The 17,733-nt window shown below is 47.8% G+C and overlaps 1 protein-coding gene and 1 pseudogene across 3 annotated transcripts in view; one reads left to right on the top strand and one right to left on the bottom strand.

Annotated features, from left to right (window-relative positions):
* The window catches only part of LOC144576556 (uncharacterized), a 537,019-nt gene that overhangs the window by 433,096 nt on the left and 86,190 nt on the right, over window positions 1-17,733 (top strand). The window lies entirely within an intron of this gene.
* The window catches only part of LOC103795143 (aspartate aminotransferase, mitochondrial pseudogene), a 44,936-nt pseudogene continuing 27,361 nt past the window's right edge, over window positions 159-17,733 (bottom strand). Inside the window, exons 3-5 of the transcript XR_004734469.3 lie at window positions 13,274-13,335; window positions 11,954-12,029; window positions 159-6,467 (exon numbers count right to left, since the gene is read on the bottom strand). The product of XR_004734469.3 is annotated as an aspartate aminotransferase, mitochondrial pseudogene (transcript). The remainder of the gene's footprint in view (window positions 6,468-11,953; window positions 12,030-13,273; window positions 13,336-17,733) is intronic.

The raw sequence follows: 17,733 nt of genomic DNA, 5'->3' as shown, positions 1-17,733 counted from the left end.
ATATACAAACATATAAAAATTTGGTCTTGTTCTTTTCTATCCAGTCTGAAAAATTTGTTCCTTTTGAGTATGGCATTTAGTCCATTTATATTTTGTAAAATTATTGATATGGATTTATATTTGTTATTTTTCCACGTGTTTTCTATTTTTCTCATGTCTTTTTGTTATGATTGTTCTTTTGCTCTTTTACTTCCTTCTTTCATGTTCAATTAATATTTTCAGTGTAGCATTTTAATTCCTCTGTTGAATTTTTGCTGTATTTTTTGAGTTATATTCTTAGCTGTTTTAGGAATTACAATGTGCATCCCAACTTCTTACAAACTAATTCAGAATAATACTAAATTAATTATAAACATACTGCTGCAGTATTTATTTCTTTCCTCTCCCCTCCTTTGTTCCATCATTATCATATCAATTTCTATGTGTGTTACATACCCAACAATACAGTGTTATAAGTTTTGCTTTATACAATTTTATGTCTTTTAAAGAAGAAAAAAAATCAGAAGAAATATATTTATGGAGTCTTTTCTATTTACCCACATATTTGTAATTTCTGAACTGCCTCCCTTCTTACTGTGGATTCGAGTATCTTATGGTGTTACTTTCTTTCAGCCTAAAGGACTTCCTTTAGTATTTATTGTGAGGTACATTTGCCACCAAAACATCTTCTCAGTCTTTGGTTACCTGGGAATGTCTTTGCTTTGCCTTCATTTGTGAAGGAAAGTTTTGATGGATGTAAGTCATTTGTTGACAGATATTTGTCACCATTTTGAATATTTCATTCACTGCCTTATGACATCTGTTGTTTTAGAATTGATCCATTCATGTAATTTCTTCCGTCGATATTTTTTATTTATTGCTGTCATACTTTCCTTAACATTTTGAACATGGTTTCCTTTAGTTCCTTGAACGTATTTCTAATAACTGCTTTAAAAGCTATCTGCTGGCCCCAATATATAGAGACATTCAGAGACAATTTAAATTGACCCCCTTTTTTTTCCTGGATATGGTCATACCTTTCTGTTGCTTTGCCTGCCTTGTAATTTTTTTTTCGTTGAAACCTGGACATTTTACATAGTATATTATAGCAACTTTGGATTTTAATTTTGAATGTTATTATTGTTATTGTTTGTGCATTTACTTAATAACTTGTCTGGAATAAATCTTTGAAGCTTGCCTCTTCTGCAGTGTACATCCCTGAATGTCTCTGCTGCTGTTTTTCTTGTTTCTTATTAGTCAGCCTGGCTTCCTAGAGTTATCCCTGTGTCTGCCTAGATTAGTGCTCAAAGATGGGTCAGAGGTTATGCTTAAATATCTTGGGCCAGTAAGAGTTCCACTTTCTGCTGGCAGATTTGTGAGTAAGCTGGAGAGTGCATTGAAATTGCAGGCATTCCCTCCCACATCTGCCCAGGCTTCTATTTTCCCAGGAGCCCTTGCTTCTCCACCATACATAGGGAAGACTCCATTGGCCAGGAGGAGTGGCTTAGGAATCTCCTGTCCCTGCAGCACATGCATGTGACCTTTGTTCAACTCATACTATGGGGAGAGTTCACTAATCCCCCCGTATCTGCCTCACCTCCTGGAACTAACTCCCTGTTAAGTACCCAGCTAGTCACTAGTCCATTTCTTGCTTTGCAGTTTTGGGCCAGAAGAGCTTCTGGTCCTTTCTGATCACTTGGCTCTGAGATCATCACTTAAATAATACTGTTTAAAATCAAGTGAGCCCCCTCTGGCAGTGACAAAAAAAAAAAGCTAATTTGTAAGACCTGGCTTGCCCTCATTGAACTATCAAACAACACAACTCTGGTGGTGGGGCAAGGGTGCGGAAATCAGCATAAATCACCACAGATTCATTCTAATCTTACTGTAAGTTTAGTAGTTTTCATGAATATAAGCACTCCTCAGTTTGTTGCCTCCAGTCAATTTTGAGAAATGAAATGGTTGTTTTTGACAATTTTGAGCAAGGAATATAGTTGCTTTTTGAGGAAATAGATTATCGACCTCTTCACACTCTTATGCCAGAAGTTCTTCTCTGGACATCAGGTTTTTATGGTGTTCCTCTTCAGCTGGAAGAGGAGATGTGCAGGAGGGGAGGAGGTCTGGGCTGGAAGCTTTCCAGCCTGGGCCCAGCTGCTCACTGACTCTTACCCTTTGCAGATTTCAGTTCCCGTAGCTGAAAGTCAATGGGAGTTGGACAGGGTGATTGTTGCATTTCCTTCCATCCTGAAAATGTTAAGTTTCTAATGGAATTCTGAATTCAGCTAATATCTTTACACAGGAGATCTAAAAAAATAATTGATCTCACCCTTTCCATGATATTTGGTGTCACCCTTACATAAAATTGTGTCTCCAAGGAGGTCGTATATGTGTTTCATCTAAGAAGAGGCAATGGTGCTTTTGACTCCAGCACAGAGAGAAGGCTATTGTTTGTTTCCTTTCCCTCCCTCCCTCCTTCCCTCCCTTTCTTCTTTCCTTCCTTCCCTCTTCCCTTCCTTCTTCCCTCCTTTCTTCCTTCTTTCTTCCTTCTTTCCTTCCTTCTTCCCTTCCTTCTTGCCTTTCTCTCTCTTTCTTTCTCTCCCCTTCCCTTCCCTTCCCCTCCCCTCCCCTCTGCTCCCCTCTCCTCCCCTCCCCTCCCCTCCCCTCCCTTCCCCTCTGTTCCCCTTCCATTCTTCTCAGAGTCTTGCTCTGTTTCCCAGGTTGGAGTACAATGTCATGATCATAACTCATTGCAGCCTTCACATCCTGGGCTCAAGGGATTCTCCCAACTCAGCCTCTCAAGTAGCTGGGACTACAGGTGTGTGCCACTGTATTAGTCCATTCTCACATGGCTATTAACAACTGCCTGAGGCTGGGTAATTTATAAAGAAAAGAGGTTTAATTGGCTCATGGTTCCAGGAAGCATGGCTGGGGTGACCTCAGGAAATTTACAATCATGGCAGAAGGCAAAGGGGAAACAGGCACATCCTACATGGCTGGAGCTTGAGGAAGAGAGCAAAAAGGGAGGAGCTGTACACAGTTTTATTAGTCCATTTTCATGCTGCTGATAAAGACATATCCAAGACTGGGAAGAGAAAGAGGTTTAATTGGACTTACAGTTCCACGTGGCTGGGGATGCCTCAGAATCACAGTGGGAGGTGAAGGGCACTTCTTACATGATAGTGGCCAGAGAAAATGAGAGAGAAGCAAAAGCAGAAACTTTTGATGAACCCATCAGATCTCGGGAGACTTAGTATCATGAGAATAGCATGGGACAGACTGGCCCCCACTATTCAACTACCTCCCTCTGGGCCCTTTCCACTACATGTGGGAATTCTGGGAGATACAATTCAAGTTGAGATTTGGGTGGGGACACAGTCAAACCATATCAACTTTTGAACAAACAGATCTCATGAGAACTCATTCACAATCATGAAAATAGCAAGGGGGAAATCCTCCCGCATGGGCCAGTTACCTCCCACCAGGCCTCTCCTCCAACATTAGGGATTAGAATTTGACATGACATTTAGGTGGGTACACATATCCAAACTGTATCAGCTACCATGCCTGGCTAATTTTTTTTAATTTATAATTTTTTGTAGAGATGAGGTGTCACTGTGTTGCCCAGGCTGGTCTCATTCTCTTTGCTTTGCTTTTCCCTCTTCCTCTCCTCCCTCCCTCTCTCCCTCCCTCCCTCCCTTCCTTCCTTTTTTCTTTCCTGACATTGTAAGCCTTGGCTGTGAACCAGGCACCATACTAGGTGCTTTTTACACACATGATTTCATTTACTTCTCACAACAACCTCATCAGATAAGTCCTGTCCTTAACTACATTTTACAGATTAGGAATCTGAAGAACAGAGAAACTTCCTGGCATGTTCAAAGTTAGGTCGTTATTTAGTCTCTACCTCTCAATCCCCTTCTACTCTACTCCACACATAAATTAGACTTTTGGCATCATTGGTCATATTTTTTGGGGGGGGGTCTACAGTAATTTTATTGTAACAGAGAAATCAGGCCACGATAAGTCTACATGATTAGAGTAGCTGGTGGTTCTTTCCAGTGGGTGAAGCCTGAACCCAGCTGTCAGCACACAAAGCCTAGAATGTCCTCTTTCCTGGTACCGCCCTGTGCTGCTGGACTCATAACATGAGAGGAGTGACTTGCACAATCACATTCAACAAAGAGAGGAGGTCCAACTGGGCAGAGGCCACATCCCACCTGAAGAAAATAACACAATCATTCAAGAGGATGCTGAGATGAAGGACGGTTACCTACTCTCCACTATTCTTTGCTGAGAAAGGTGAGGGTATGATGTCAGCAGAAAATTATGTTCTTCGTTCTTAAATAAATCCCAATAGGATGGGGTTGATGGTCAGTCAAGCAGTAGAATGGGATTAAAATCTGCATTAGTTAAAAACCGTTGTGTGTAAGTTAAAGAACAGCAAAGACAAGGGAGAGAAGAGAGCCTTCTCTTTTTCTTAAATAAGACAGGAAACTGCATTGTTTTCCTTGCTGTAGTGGCAGCAGACTCACTGGTTTACATAAAACAATTTCTGCAATGCGGTCTGTTGATGAGGTTACTCCATGATGGGAGGACCGACACGAGGCCAACTGTTCATGACAGAACTAGGTCTTCTCTCAAAGCCTCTAATGTGTGCTATTTCTCATGAGGAACCTGAGTCTTCAGTTAAAGCTTCTGAAATATTGCAATGGCATAATTGACAGGTTTTTTGGTGTGATGATTTTCTTGCACATGTAAACTCTTTGAGAAAAGCCGGAGATGAAAGGACGGGAGAGACTTTGGTTTAGAGCCACAATGTTCCAGATGCCAGCGCCTCTGCCCTATGTTGCTACATGCTCTTTTCTGAGAAACAGTCAATCGCTGAGTGTTATACACTGTGGTTGAAAGAAATAATCCACTCACCACCATCCACCCTCTCTCATTCTCTGTGTGAAGCTCCCAATAGCAGAGGCTGAAGACAGAAAGGTTGTCTCTGTTTCCTCACACCGGGGACATTACTTGGTGACCTGGTGAATGGCATGGGCAAGGGCAAGGTAGCCCACGTTGCCAGAGATGACCCCTGCCACAGAGATGCAGCCGTCCTTTGTCATGTAGACGGAGAAGTCCTTGGTCAGCCACTCCACCTGTTCAGGCTTTAGCCCTGTGAAACAAAACATGCCAATTTGGTCGGTGATGTGTTGCCAGTTGTGGGCGAAACTCTCCTTCTTGAGGCTGGAGACCAGCTGAGTCCGCATGCGAATGATGCAGTTGGTCATACCTTTCCCTTCTGGCAACCATTGTTTTAGCAAATCTGGGGTGTTCACAATGGTAGAAGCAATCTGGGCCCCATTGAAGGGCGGGTTGGAATACATGGGACGGATTTAAGCTCTTCAACTGTGACTGTACCCTTTCGGCTTCATCCACATCTTTGTAAATCACAGTGAAGGCTCCTACACGCTCACCGTATAAGCCCATGTTCTTGGCATGTGATTGACAGAGACAAAGTAATGCCCTGATCCATGAAGTGGCACACAGCCCAGGCATCCTTATCACTGTCACCACTGGCAAAGCCTTGGTAGACCATGTCAAAGAATGCAAAGAGATTCCTTGTCTTCACCACTGTTGCTGTTTCCTTCCACTGTTCCAGACGCGGGACCACTCCCGTGGGATTGTGGGCACAGGCATGCAGAAGAAGAACACTTTGCTCTGGTATTTTTGAAATGTTTTCTGTAGCACCTGTGAAGCCAAAACCACAAGTCTTGGGGTGGTAATACCGGTAACCTTGTAGCTGCATGCCAGCATCCCTGAAGATGGGTGTGTGATTTCCCCGGCTTGGTTTGGTCAGAAAGACATCTTGGCTGAACTTAAAAAATCTTTGCAGAAAACTGGCTCCGATCCTTAAGGTCCCAGTTCCAGAAATGGTCTGCACAGTGAAAAACCAGCCACTTTTCAAGCCTTCGCTGTTTTCGCCCAGGGCTGGTTGTGCTGATGCCTTGCAAAGTTCAGTCCCCCAATGGGCAGGCACTCCTTGTCCAAACTTTTTGTGGTAATCTGGGCCTCTGCCTTGTGGACATGAGGCAGCAATGAGTCTTTCTGTTATCATCCCAGTAGGCACCAACTCCCAGATTCATCTTTCTGCTGTTGGTGTTCCTCTTAAAGGATTCAGTGACTCCCAGGATGGGGTCTGGAGGTCCCATTTCCACATGGGCCCACCAGGAGCTGGCTCTAGCAGAGGTTGAAGTGGCGAGGCCTGGGTGGAAGGCGGCATGATTCCGGAGAGGATGCAGTGGGAGTGCAGCAGGGCCATGGTGGATGGTAGGAGGGCAATGGGTAGCCGCAGGACATGGTCATGTTTTTAAGAGAAGTGGTCAGGAGTTGAGAGATGGGGAGGCTCCTCTGGCTGAGAAACACCAGAGACATCATTCTGCAGGAGGCAGCATGAGAGCTGGATCTGGCTTTAGACTTTAAACAGAGATGCAGCGAGGGCCCTGGAGGCAGGGAAAGCAATGTTAGTATGACACTGTTGCCAGAAAGCAAATGCTGGGCTCTTTACAGCCTATTTGTGGGTGAGTAGTGACACATAAGCTTGGAAGGTGAAATGGTTTGGCTGTGTCCCCACTCAAATCTCATCTTGAATTGTAATTCCTACAATTCTCATGTGTTGTGGGAGAGACCTGGTGGGAGATAATTGAATCATGGGGATGGGTCTTTCCTGTGCTGTTCTCATAATAGTAAGTCTCATGAGACCTGATGGTTTTATAAAGGGGAGTTTCCCTGAACAAGCTCTCTCTCGTCTGCCCCCATATAAGACGTGCCTTCTGCCCTCCACCGTGATTGTGAGGCCTCCCCAGCCACATGGAACTGTGAGTCCATTAAACCTCTTTTCCTTTATAAACTACCCAGTCCCAGGTAAGTATTTATCAGCAGTGTGAGAACAGACTAATATAGAAGGGTTGTTTTATCAAAACAAAGCATCTTTCTAAAAATGGTGATGTCCCCTGAGAAACTTTGATGGTAGAGGAATTAGGTTATTGGGAAGCGCCCCATAATGAAACTGCCAGGCACTTTCCTTTATCTTCACTGCCTGTAGGAGCTGGTTGGCTCCACCAAACACTAGTCCTAGAACATTCTTGGGCTAACAAACCGCCCTGCTTCACCTTACTACATTTGTTATTTCCTTATTTATTACATTCATAGTCAAGATACCGTGGTTGGGTCTTCTGTGTATGCATGTGGACTCACGAGAAAGCAAAATTATGAGGGAAAAGTATCTGTACTTTCTAAGCAATTTAAAACTGTAAAATAGTAACTACAAAACATTAATTTTATCATTCCCAGATGATTAGATAAATGATTATTCATTGTCAGGTCTCTAAATTATTTTTAGCTGAAGTAACAAGGTGACTTCATGAGTGGATACCCTTGAATATTTGATGGCTTTGATTTCTCTATTCCACAAACAGGGGATTCAGAAATTCGTGATAGCCAAAACAATATCCCACATAAGAGGCTATTTGTGGGGCAGGGGTAATGGAATGAAATCCTGCATTCAAGGCCTGGAATGGTCACCCACAAGCTTGTGGCTTATAGGTCAAGTCACTCTGAGCCATGGTTACCTCATTGGTAATACATGGGACTGGCTCTATGACTTTCAGCTCTCAGGTCTGTACCTCTGCGCCTCCATCTGAATGAGGAAGTCTATTCTTGGCTGCTGGGTGGATGGTAGAAAGTCACTCACTGCCCATGTCTCACTTGTCCTGTAAGGACTCCAACTTTGTGAATCCCTTGAAGTACATGACTTTCATAAACATCCTCAAGGAGGCCCTGCATTCTAGCCTCATTGTTCAGTTGCAGCTGTGAGCATTGGATATGAACTGGCTCCTGCAATCTCATAGAAGTCTCCTCCTCAAACATGCTGACAGAGGAAAAAGATGGAAGATATAGATCCAGGGTGATTTCTGTCTGGTGTTTGCTGGCTCTGTAGAGCTGGCCAGCTGTCTGCTCTGGGCTGCTTTTTGAGTTGGCCTTTGCTGGTGAGCCTCTGGGAGGCTGGGGCAGATGCTGCCATTCTGTAGGCAGCCTGAGAGAGTCAACATTGGAAAGTCTGTTTGGTTTTTGGCCTCCGCCTGTTGGAAACTCTGTAATTGTTGCCATTCATAATAAGGAAGAAGGAACAGCAGAGGGATTCCTGTATTAGAGCAGTGAATGTTTTCACTGTTCCTCTGAGGGGACCAATTAATAGAAACTGGGCTTCAGTTAGAATTGAAAGCAGCAAGTGAACAAGAAAAAACAGATGCCAGGAGGAAGGATGCCATGGAGCATCAAGGTGACTCTGGAAGAGGGTAGCACACCTCCTTGGAAGTGTCCCTGTGCCCTTCAAGACCATTTTCTACTTCCCCTCCCACTGGTTCTTCCCTGTCCCACCCCAGAGGAGGCAGCAACTCACAGCACAAGCATCTAAATGTCACTTACCCCACTAGTCAGCCCAAACCCTCCAGCCATTACCTATTTTCTTGGTTCGTAGAGGAAACAGGGACAATAATCTGGGAGCTCTGCATCTACTTTCCTCCCACTGGCTTGCTCCCATCCTCACTCATCTTTACCTTCTCCCACTGCTTCTGAGACTTAGGGGCTCCTCCTAAGCCCTGTGCTCTCCAGTCCTTCCTGCCTCTTCTTATAGGGGGCCATTGAGCTCTCATCACTCTTCATCCTTTCCCTCTTCATCAAATTCTTGACCTCAGTCTACAAACCTCCTCCAGTCTCCTGCCTTGTTCTCTTCCTCTCTTACACTGCCAGCCTCCTTGAGAGTGGTACCTCCTTACTTCTCTGTTCTGTTCACTCCCAAACCATTGTGTTGGGGCTTCCAGCACTCATCCAAAAACAAAAAGAAAAAGAAAACAACACAATAAAAAATACCTTGTTCTTGGGCCGATGACCTTCAAACTGCCAATTCCAGGCTTTGCTGTATGTATTTACCTTTCGTATGTTCACTCAACTGTCATGACTTAGATCCCTATTACCTGCCAGCAGTGCAGGCCAGGAGGACACCACAACACCTCCAATAAAACCCAAGTGTCCTTTGGATGAGTACCCCATTAGGTTTTGTCTGCCAATTGCTTTTCAGTGTGGATGACATTATCTACCCTTTTCTGGAAGTTGACTGCGTCTGGCAGGCAGAAGGAACCAGAGCCTGCTGGCAGTCTGGTGATCACGGAGTATGGGTTGGAGAACATGAAAACAGCTTAGGGCTCTAATGACATACATTTCCTGGTATTGACATGACCTAGCAGTGGCCTCCCAGGGTGCCAGGGTTTGCAGCTGCTGTCTGGGGCTACAGGCCCTGGTGCTAAACCAAGGCCATTATCCCAGCAAGGAGCACAGTGGTAAGTCACTGGCGGCTAGACAGGCTGCACAGCTGGGGAGCGTGGCCCAAGTGAGCTGAACACTGGCCAAGGTCCCGTCCTTCTTTCGTGGCTACCCTGCCTCTGTCACAACCCACATCTTACTGAACTGCAACTGCCAGTTCCGTGGCTGATCCCCTGTTGAACTGAGAGCTCCTAGGGAAGAGCCTAGTTCCAAACAAGCTGTACAACTTGAATAGTCCACAGTAAAATCCAATGTATATGGTCCCTTGTTTAAAAATTACTAAGAATTTCAAGAAGGGGACAGGAGAGCACTAAACTATATGTGAAGCCCGTCTAAGTGAGGGACCTATGTCAGGGGTTCCCAACCTCTAGGCCATGAACCGGTACTGGGGTACTGGTCCATGAACCCTATTGTGAACTGTGCATGTGAGGGATCTAGTTTGCATACTCCTTATGAGAATCTAACTAATGCCTGATAATCGGAGGTGGAACAGTTTCATCCCAAAACCGTCCCACCCTCCACCCTCACTGCCGGTCCATGAAAAAATTGTCTTCTATGAAATAGGTTCCTGGTTCCAAAAGGGTTGGGGATTGCTGGCCTATGTGACTTCGTAGGTCACATGCCCAGGAAGCCAGCCTTGCCTAGGTCTTATTCCTCACCTAGAGAGAGCTCAATAAATCCTCATTGAAAAAATGAGTTTCGGTTTCTCCTGCAACACTGAATCAGGAAAGCCGTGTAGTCATGGGGAAAGAGGAGGTGGAGATCCTTATCCCTCCCGTGGTCAAGGCTAGCTACATAGCCTGGGGCCAATCAGTGAATATCAACTGTGCCGGTTTCCTACATCCATACATTGGAAGAACCATCTTTGCCCCATTGCTTTTCTGCTCTGGGCCAAGAGTAAAAGAGGCACGGTGTACAAGCTGAACTTTCGGCCCTTAATGTGATGGCTCTGTGTTCTGAAGGACACCATGAGGTGTGGTGTTCTGTGAAAGGAAATGCCAGTTCTGAGATGTGCTAAAGGGAAGTTTCTTTTCTCCACTTCAGAAGAGGGCTTAGTGTGTGTGTGAGGGGGATGCTACCACATAAACCAGCACCAGAAAGATGGGCTTACCAGGGAAGAACCGGGGCACTCTGCAGTGTCTGGGGAAAGGTTCTTCAAGAACATGGAGACATCCCCATAGAAGCCAGAAGATGTGGTTAATGTTTGTACCATGAAATGTCTAGGTGTTCTGAGGTGGGCTAAAGGGCAGGTGCTTTTCTTCCCTATTGAGTAGGTGGTTAGACTCAGACACAAAGTGACTAATGGTATCAGAGACTAAGACAGCTGCATGGAGTTTGGTGAGAAACCATCCCCAAAGCAGCAATGTTTTGGATGAGTCTCAGCCTTTCTGAGCCTCCATTATTCCAACTGTGAAGTAACACAATTAAAAATAACAAAAGTCCGGACGCACTGGCTCAGGCCTGTAATCCCAGCACTTTGGGAGCCAAGGCGAGCAGATCACAAGGTTAAGAGATCAAGAGCACCATGGTCAACATGGTGAAACCCCGTCTCTACTAAAAATGCAAAAAATTAACTGGGCATGGTGGCGCACGGCTGTAATCCTAGCTACTTGGGAGGCTGAGGCAGGAGAATCGCTTGAACCCAGGAGGTGGAGGCTGCAGTAAGCTGAGATTGTGCCACTGCACTCCAGCCTGGTGACAAAGTGAGACTCTGTCTCAAAACAAAACAAAACAAAACAAAACAACAACAATTTGATAAGAGCAAATACATTTGGCATTTTTAAGGCACCGACTACTATTCTAAGCCTTTAAAGACACACACGTATTTCAATTGGTAGAACACCCCATGACGCAGAGCTGTTACTACCCACATTGTACTGATGGAGAAAGTTCCTGTAACTTGCCAAGGATGTAGCTGGCAAACTGGAGCACCGAGATTCAAACCCAGGACTTTGGCCTCCAGAGTCTGTGCACTCACCACTATAATACCTCTGAGACTGTGAGGGGCAAATGAGTGACAACACTTTGCTTTAGAAGTGAAAGGCTTTCTAAATGTGCAAGGATTAACAGCAATGAAAACAGTAACAATGGTAAGTACCTCCGATGCCTCTGACTTGATCTCTGTGGTCACAGTTTTCCCCTCTGTAAAATGGGTGGGCAGGCTTTGCATTGGATAATCTCTGAGGTCCCTTCCACTTCTCAGATTCTAATAATGAAAGGTCCTTCTTTCCTCACATAGGGCTGAGAGGAGGGCAAGCCACCAGCTTGCAGACCTTGGGGGCTGAAACATGGAAGCATACCCAGAACAGAGCGGGAAAAGTATACCCAGAACCGAGCCCCACTGTGTGCTGATCCCCAAGGCACACAGTGGGGACGCACCAGAGGGCAGGCCTCAGAGCCCTTGACAGCCTTCTCAAACTCTGGTTGGGTGGAGGGCAGTTGTGGGCTAGTGGCTGGCTGGGCTGCAAGGAGAAGAAAGGACTCCACTCAGCAATTTATAACAGCTGCTCGGTAAGTACTAATTTGTTTCTCTCTACCTTGGAACACGGCTTAGCGTGTGTGTGAGGGAGATATTACTACATACACCGCTCCAGAAAGATGGGCTTACCAGGGAAGAACCGCAGCACTCGGCAGGGGCAGTGTCCGGGGAAGGGTTCTCCAAGAAGGTGATGCTTCAGAGGGGCCTGGATGGATGAATAGAATTTCAACAGTCAGAGATGAAAGGGGAGGGTGTTCCAGGCAAAAAGCATGGACTCCCAGCAGCTCTGAACAGCTAGTGACAGCCAACAGCCACTGTGTCCAGAGCAGAGATGTGTGTGTGAAGGAGAGAGGGTCAGGCTGGAAACCAGCTTGTGTCTGGAGTGGGCCAGGCGGGCCTTGCCTTGTGCCCTCCGCTGAGGGGTTATCCTGCAGCCTGAACACCTTGGGAGGCCTTGGAAGATTGACTTCGTGCTTTATTTACAAATACGTACTGGGTTTGGGGTTTCCGGTGTTTTGTTTTGTTTTTACCGTTTGCGCCCATGGTAGAATATATAGAAGAGTCAGAAAAGTATAAAGAACAAGGTTCCTTATTAGTTTCTGTTCCAGAGATAACAGCCGGGTTTTCGGGGGTGCACAGCTAGACACCATCTCTCTCCAGTGAGCCAGCAAGGGCCCGACTGATGCCCCACATTAGGAACCTGAATCGGGGCAAGGGGTCTGGGGGGCCTAGGGTGCAGATGACCAGTCAGGCAGGCTAAGTCGGTCACGGCCCCGCCCTCGCCACCCAGGCTCCCGGGCCGTCTCAGGTCTCGCCAGCTGGCCCAGACCCCACCGCGCGGCGCGCGCACGTCCTGGAGGGCACCCAGGGGGCGGCGGGGGCGGCGGTTCCCGCAGATCCCGGAGGGCGCCCAGGGGGCGCCGCTTCCCCTTCAGCTTCGCTGTGGGACTGGTCCAGCCAGTGCGGATCGGAGTGGAAAGAGTCCGGCACAGCAGGTGGCGGTGCAGGCGGCTGCCTGACAGCTGTGAGCCGAGCAGGTGGCGCAGGCAGGTCCACGGGAAGCCTACACGCCCAAGGTAAAGTGGAGGAAGGTTGAGGGTGGGCGCTCGGGGCAGCCGGGGGGCGGCGCTTCCTGCCTGCTCCTCTGGTTCTGAGCGGGTGTGTGCAGCACATGGGGTTCGCAGAGGGCCTGGCAGGAGGCTTGCACCCTCGGGTGGGAACAGCTGGCTCCTCTACAATCCCCGGGCCTGGCCCGGCCTTTGCGCCCCTCCCTGTCACTCGGTAACAGAACTGGAGGGGAGCCGAGAAGCACTAGGATTTGGGTTAGGAAGGGACCTTAAGAATCCTCCAGCTTCATCCAGCCTGTTCATTTCACAGATGAGTAAACTGAGGCTCAGAAGGGTAAAGTGACTTGCCCAAGGTCACAGGTCTAAGAATCGAAACTCCTACCTTGCAGGTCAGTGCTGCTAGGACCCCTGGCCACGCAGGCAGCATCCACAGCTGTTGCCATGCTAGAAACAAAGAACCGAGACAGGCAGTCAGAAAGACACACAGAGAGAGAACCTCCCAGAGCAAAGGAAGGAGGTCAGGAAGTGGGCCGCTGCTGGGGCTTTGCTTCCGCTGGCTGTGTGGCTCAGCAGCCTGGTGCTTACTCGGCCCACGTGTGTGCGCGCGCACTCATGAATGCATGGGATGCAGCAATGTACCCTGCCACGTGGGAAAGCCCTCTGAGTTCATTTATCTGTTTACATAGTGTGCTTGGGAACCTGCCCTGTTTGGCTCTGTGGAGGACACCAGGAGTCTCAAAGGAATTCGTTCTGTGTGACTCCAGAGAACAGAAAGGGCTGATCTGTGGGAGTCCCAGGGTGGTCAGAGGTCAAGAGGAAGAACCTAACTCATGAAGTAGTGGGTTCCTTGTCTCTGGAAGAAAACAGCAGGTACCAAAGAATCGTTTTATCAAGGATGTGGGCATAGGGATATGACATCGGGGCAGCTGTTTCACAGAGAATCAGCCTTTTAGTTGGAGGGTCCAGAGTTCATGCCCCTTTTCAGGTGAAATTAACATGCACAACCTCCTGGGGTAGTATTTGCATATAAGCTACTTTGTGCACAGTTTTTGAATGATAAGTGAGAGGCTTCATGTACGGCCTCTGAGGTCCTGTCACCTCTCAGTTCTATACTATAAAGCATGTAGAGGGAGTTTGGAGGAGAGATGTTACTTCTGGAAGGAGTGACTCACGGAGGACATCCTGGATGTGGCACTGAGGCTGGGCCTTGAACAGGAGGCTGGGTCTGGGCATCTTGGGGAAGGACGCCTGAGCAAACCCATGAAGGTGGGATGTACCTGAGGAGCAAGGAATAGTGTAGTGGGCAATCCGGTGAGGAGTGCTGCCTGGGAGAGATGGCAGGGCCCTGGGGTGTTAGGAATTCATTGCTAAGCCTAGGGATATTTTGATGGTTTCTGAGAAGGGAAGTGACATTCCTGGAGCTGGGTTCAGAAGAACGCGTTCTGCAGCAGTGTATGGGAATACTGCCACGGAGGAAGCTTGGGAAGAGAAGCTGGGAAGAACCTTGAGGGGCTGAACAGGGCCTGGGGGAATGGAGAGGAAGGGGCTAAAAGGCTTGGGGATGGGGGATACGTCATCTGCTGTGTCCCAGGGCCTGTGGTAGGAGATTTTCATGTTTAATCTCACTGAATCCTCATGACAACCTCATGAGGAGATTGCTATGATTGTCCCATATTGTAGAGGAGGAAACAGAGAGGTTAAGTGGCTTATCCAGGGTCATCCAGCAAATAAGTGGTGGGATGGGGATTTGAACCCAGAGAACGATGGAGTAAATGCAATCTGGTAACTGAATAAATGTCAGAAACTACAGCAGAAGAGACCAAGAAGATGGCGATTTGTGTACCAGAGTTGGAGTGGGTGGTGATGCCACTGATGGAGATGGAACCCCAGGTGTGGTGGGTGACTGGAGATGCGTCAGCCTGTGGTGAGCCTGCAGGAGGCAGGCCCCAGCACTGGGGCAGTGGCCGCAATAGCCATCCATTTTGTCTTGGGGTTCCTTGTTGCAACGTTTGCTGAACCTGCTGTGGAGAAGGAGGGTTGAACCTGCAGGCTGCCTGGGTCCTGGCAACGCCGCTAAGAGAAGCTAGGCTGGGGGAGGACTCATGAGGGATTCCTCAGGGACTAATTACCCACGGAGTTCACACTACTCCCTTGCTTTTCCTCCACACAAAATAGTGTCTATTCTGTTGCAATGCACAGAGGACTCAGACACTCACCATGATACCTTAGGCGAGAATTACTTCGGATTTTATATTTTCCAAGGCCCTGGTTCTCTCCTATGTTTCCCCCATAGAAGAACTAAAAGATGCAACTATCAAATATTGCAGAATTCAGGATTCTAAAAGCAGGTCCAGGGCCTCTTACAATGTCATAAAATTATGGTGTTCTAGAGACAAGTATGCCCTGTTTTACAGATGGAGAAACTGAGTCTTTGCAAAATCATGGTCCTTTGTCAGTTGGTAGTGAGTGGCAGACATGGGTCCAGGCCCTTGGGCTCCAGAGGTTTTGCCTTCTCCACTGACACATAGGGAGGCTGCGGTCCCACTTTGGGGACCTGGCTCCCCAGTACAGCAGCATGAACCAAGGAAATAACCAGGTGGACATGAAGAAGCCAAAGGGAGTCAGCCTTGTCTCATCCCACCTTGGGCACTCCCGGGAGTGAAAGCGGGGATATTCATAGCAACGCTGGGACTGCAGGCCTGAGCCAGGCTGTCCCAGGCAAACTGGTCACCTTCACAACAGCAATGCACAGAAAGTGCCAGGCATGGCTCAAGGCTGTCCATGTATTCCTTTGTGTAAGCCTCACTACAACCCAATCGGCTAGGCACTGCCATCATGTCCATTTTATAGAAAAGTTAACTGAGGAAGAGAGAGGCATAGTATCATGCCAATGGTCACACAGCCAATACATGGTAGACACAGGATTTGAACCTAGGCAGCTTGGCTATTTCAGAGCTTGTGCCATAAGCATTATGCTCCATTGGCTCTCCACTCACCAACAGCATCCACACTAAGACACCCCATTCCCCTTGCAGGACTCAGCAGAGGGACCTTTGGGGTCTGTTTCCCCTCACAGCTGCTCTAACTGGTCAAGTTAGCATGATGTCATCCAGATGACAACAACGAGGGTGCTGTTAGGCTGAGCTGAGGGGAGCAGTTGGGGTTTGTCCTCTGCAGGCTCCATACCTTGACACAGTGCTGGGTCTTGGCCTCAGGTCTTGGAGTTCTCAGTCATTCTTGCCTTGTAACTGCTCTGCCCTTTCACTGAAGATTGAATTAGATACAGGAAGGACCTCCTGAAGTTCAGAGTTAGGGACGGTTCCTGAAGGAACTTATCTGCCTGGGGCAGCTAGAGGGTGCCACCGTGTGATGACAAAGTTATCTCCAGGGCTCTTCCAGCTTGAGGGCTATAGAATTTTCTTCTGTGACAGGTTCTTCTGGAGGTGGTGGTCCCCATCGTCAGTGTGTTTCAGCTCCCAGCCCTGGCTTTCCTGGAATGTCAGCGGGACACCTTCTTCCCTTGTCTGTTGACACATCCTGGATGGAGCTGATCAAGGGAGGCCTTTAATGGGGCAGGAGGCTTTGTGGTGGGTGAAGTCTGGCTCTGGGTGATGCTCCAGGGTTTCTAGAAGATGCAGTGAGGTAGGAGTGGGCAGGATTCCCCCGTGGTTCAGATTCCAAGGGTCTCTGTCCCCACCCCATCTGTGCTGAAGATCTCTTATTCACACAATACAGCTGTTCTGCCTGGGGCTGGAAAAACGTGAGGCTGGGCGGGAGAACTTGTGGGAAGGTGGAAACGGTGCTTTACCCAAGTAAGTTCCAGCAGTGAGGTTGGGTCAGCTCCACACCCAGCCCTGTGCTCGTAGTGTATCCCTGAGCCTGTGGAACTCTGTGCCCTTCTGGGCTTGGTTAGAGGAAAGATGAGAAGGGTGAGACGTAGCACACACGTTACAGGTGCACCAGGACAAGCTGGAACCAGCGGGTGTGGCGGCCCTCCTCCCGGGACCTGCACTTGTGCTCCTGACCAGCTTCCTTTCTTCCTTTTTAACTCACAGCAGCACCAGGGAAAGTGGGAGGTTGGCTACAATGACCCAATTACCAGTGCAGACAAGAGGAAAATCTCCTATTGCCTGGGCAATTGGTTTATTTTCACTTTATTTACTTTAGAGATTGCTCAGCATTGAGCTCCGGGATTCGTAGCCCGCCAGAGTTCTTTAGGTAAATGGATGGAGCTTTGCCACACTGTCTATGCACATAAGCACACACCTCCACCCCCGGGATAGAGGGTTGGATTGGTGCTGATGTGGGAGGGAGGCCAACTTCCTGCAGCCCCACCTTGACCAAACACAGAACTCCAGGGACCCTCTTTCCACTGTACCTCAAGGTTGACACACAGAAATACACCAAGCATGCCTGAGAGCTTGGCATAAATGAACTCCTCTTTATAACAGTTTTATGAACTAGGCACTGTTATCATCATCCTCCTCATTTTACAGATGAGGAAGCCAAGGTTTCCAGAGACTGAGTAGCTTTTCCAGGGTCACACAGCTGATAACAGGCCGAGCTTGGATTTGAACCTAGGCAGTCTGGCTCTAGGGCCAAGTCCTCAACCATGTCACAGCCTGCCACCTCTGAATACCTAGCATAGAGCCTGGGTTCTGACTCTTAACCAGTCATGTGTCCTTGGGATTAGCCCTCTAAACGTGAGTTTCTTTTCATTGAAGTGAGAATACAGGAGTTACCTGTTGATCCATGTCGGGTGAATTAAGGGATGTGAGGAAGCAGGTGGTCCAGGAGCCCACATGTGAGCAGGAGGGGAAGGAGGGTGTGGGGGGAGAGGGA

This window comes from Callithrix jacchus, chromosome 15 (genome assembly GCF_049354715.1).
Source record: "Callithrix jacchus isolate 240 chromosome 15, calJac240_pri, whole genome shotgun sequence".
Classification (NCBI taxonomy): Eukaryota; Metazoa; Chordata; class Mammalia; order Primates; family Cebidae; genus Callithrix; species Callithrix jacchus.
Note: the sequence above shows the minus strand (reverse complement) of the source record. Positions and strands in the feature narration are given on the sequence as shown.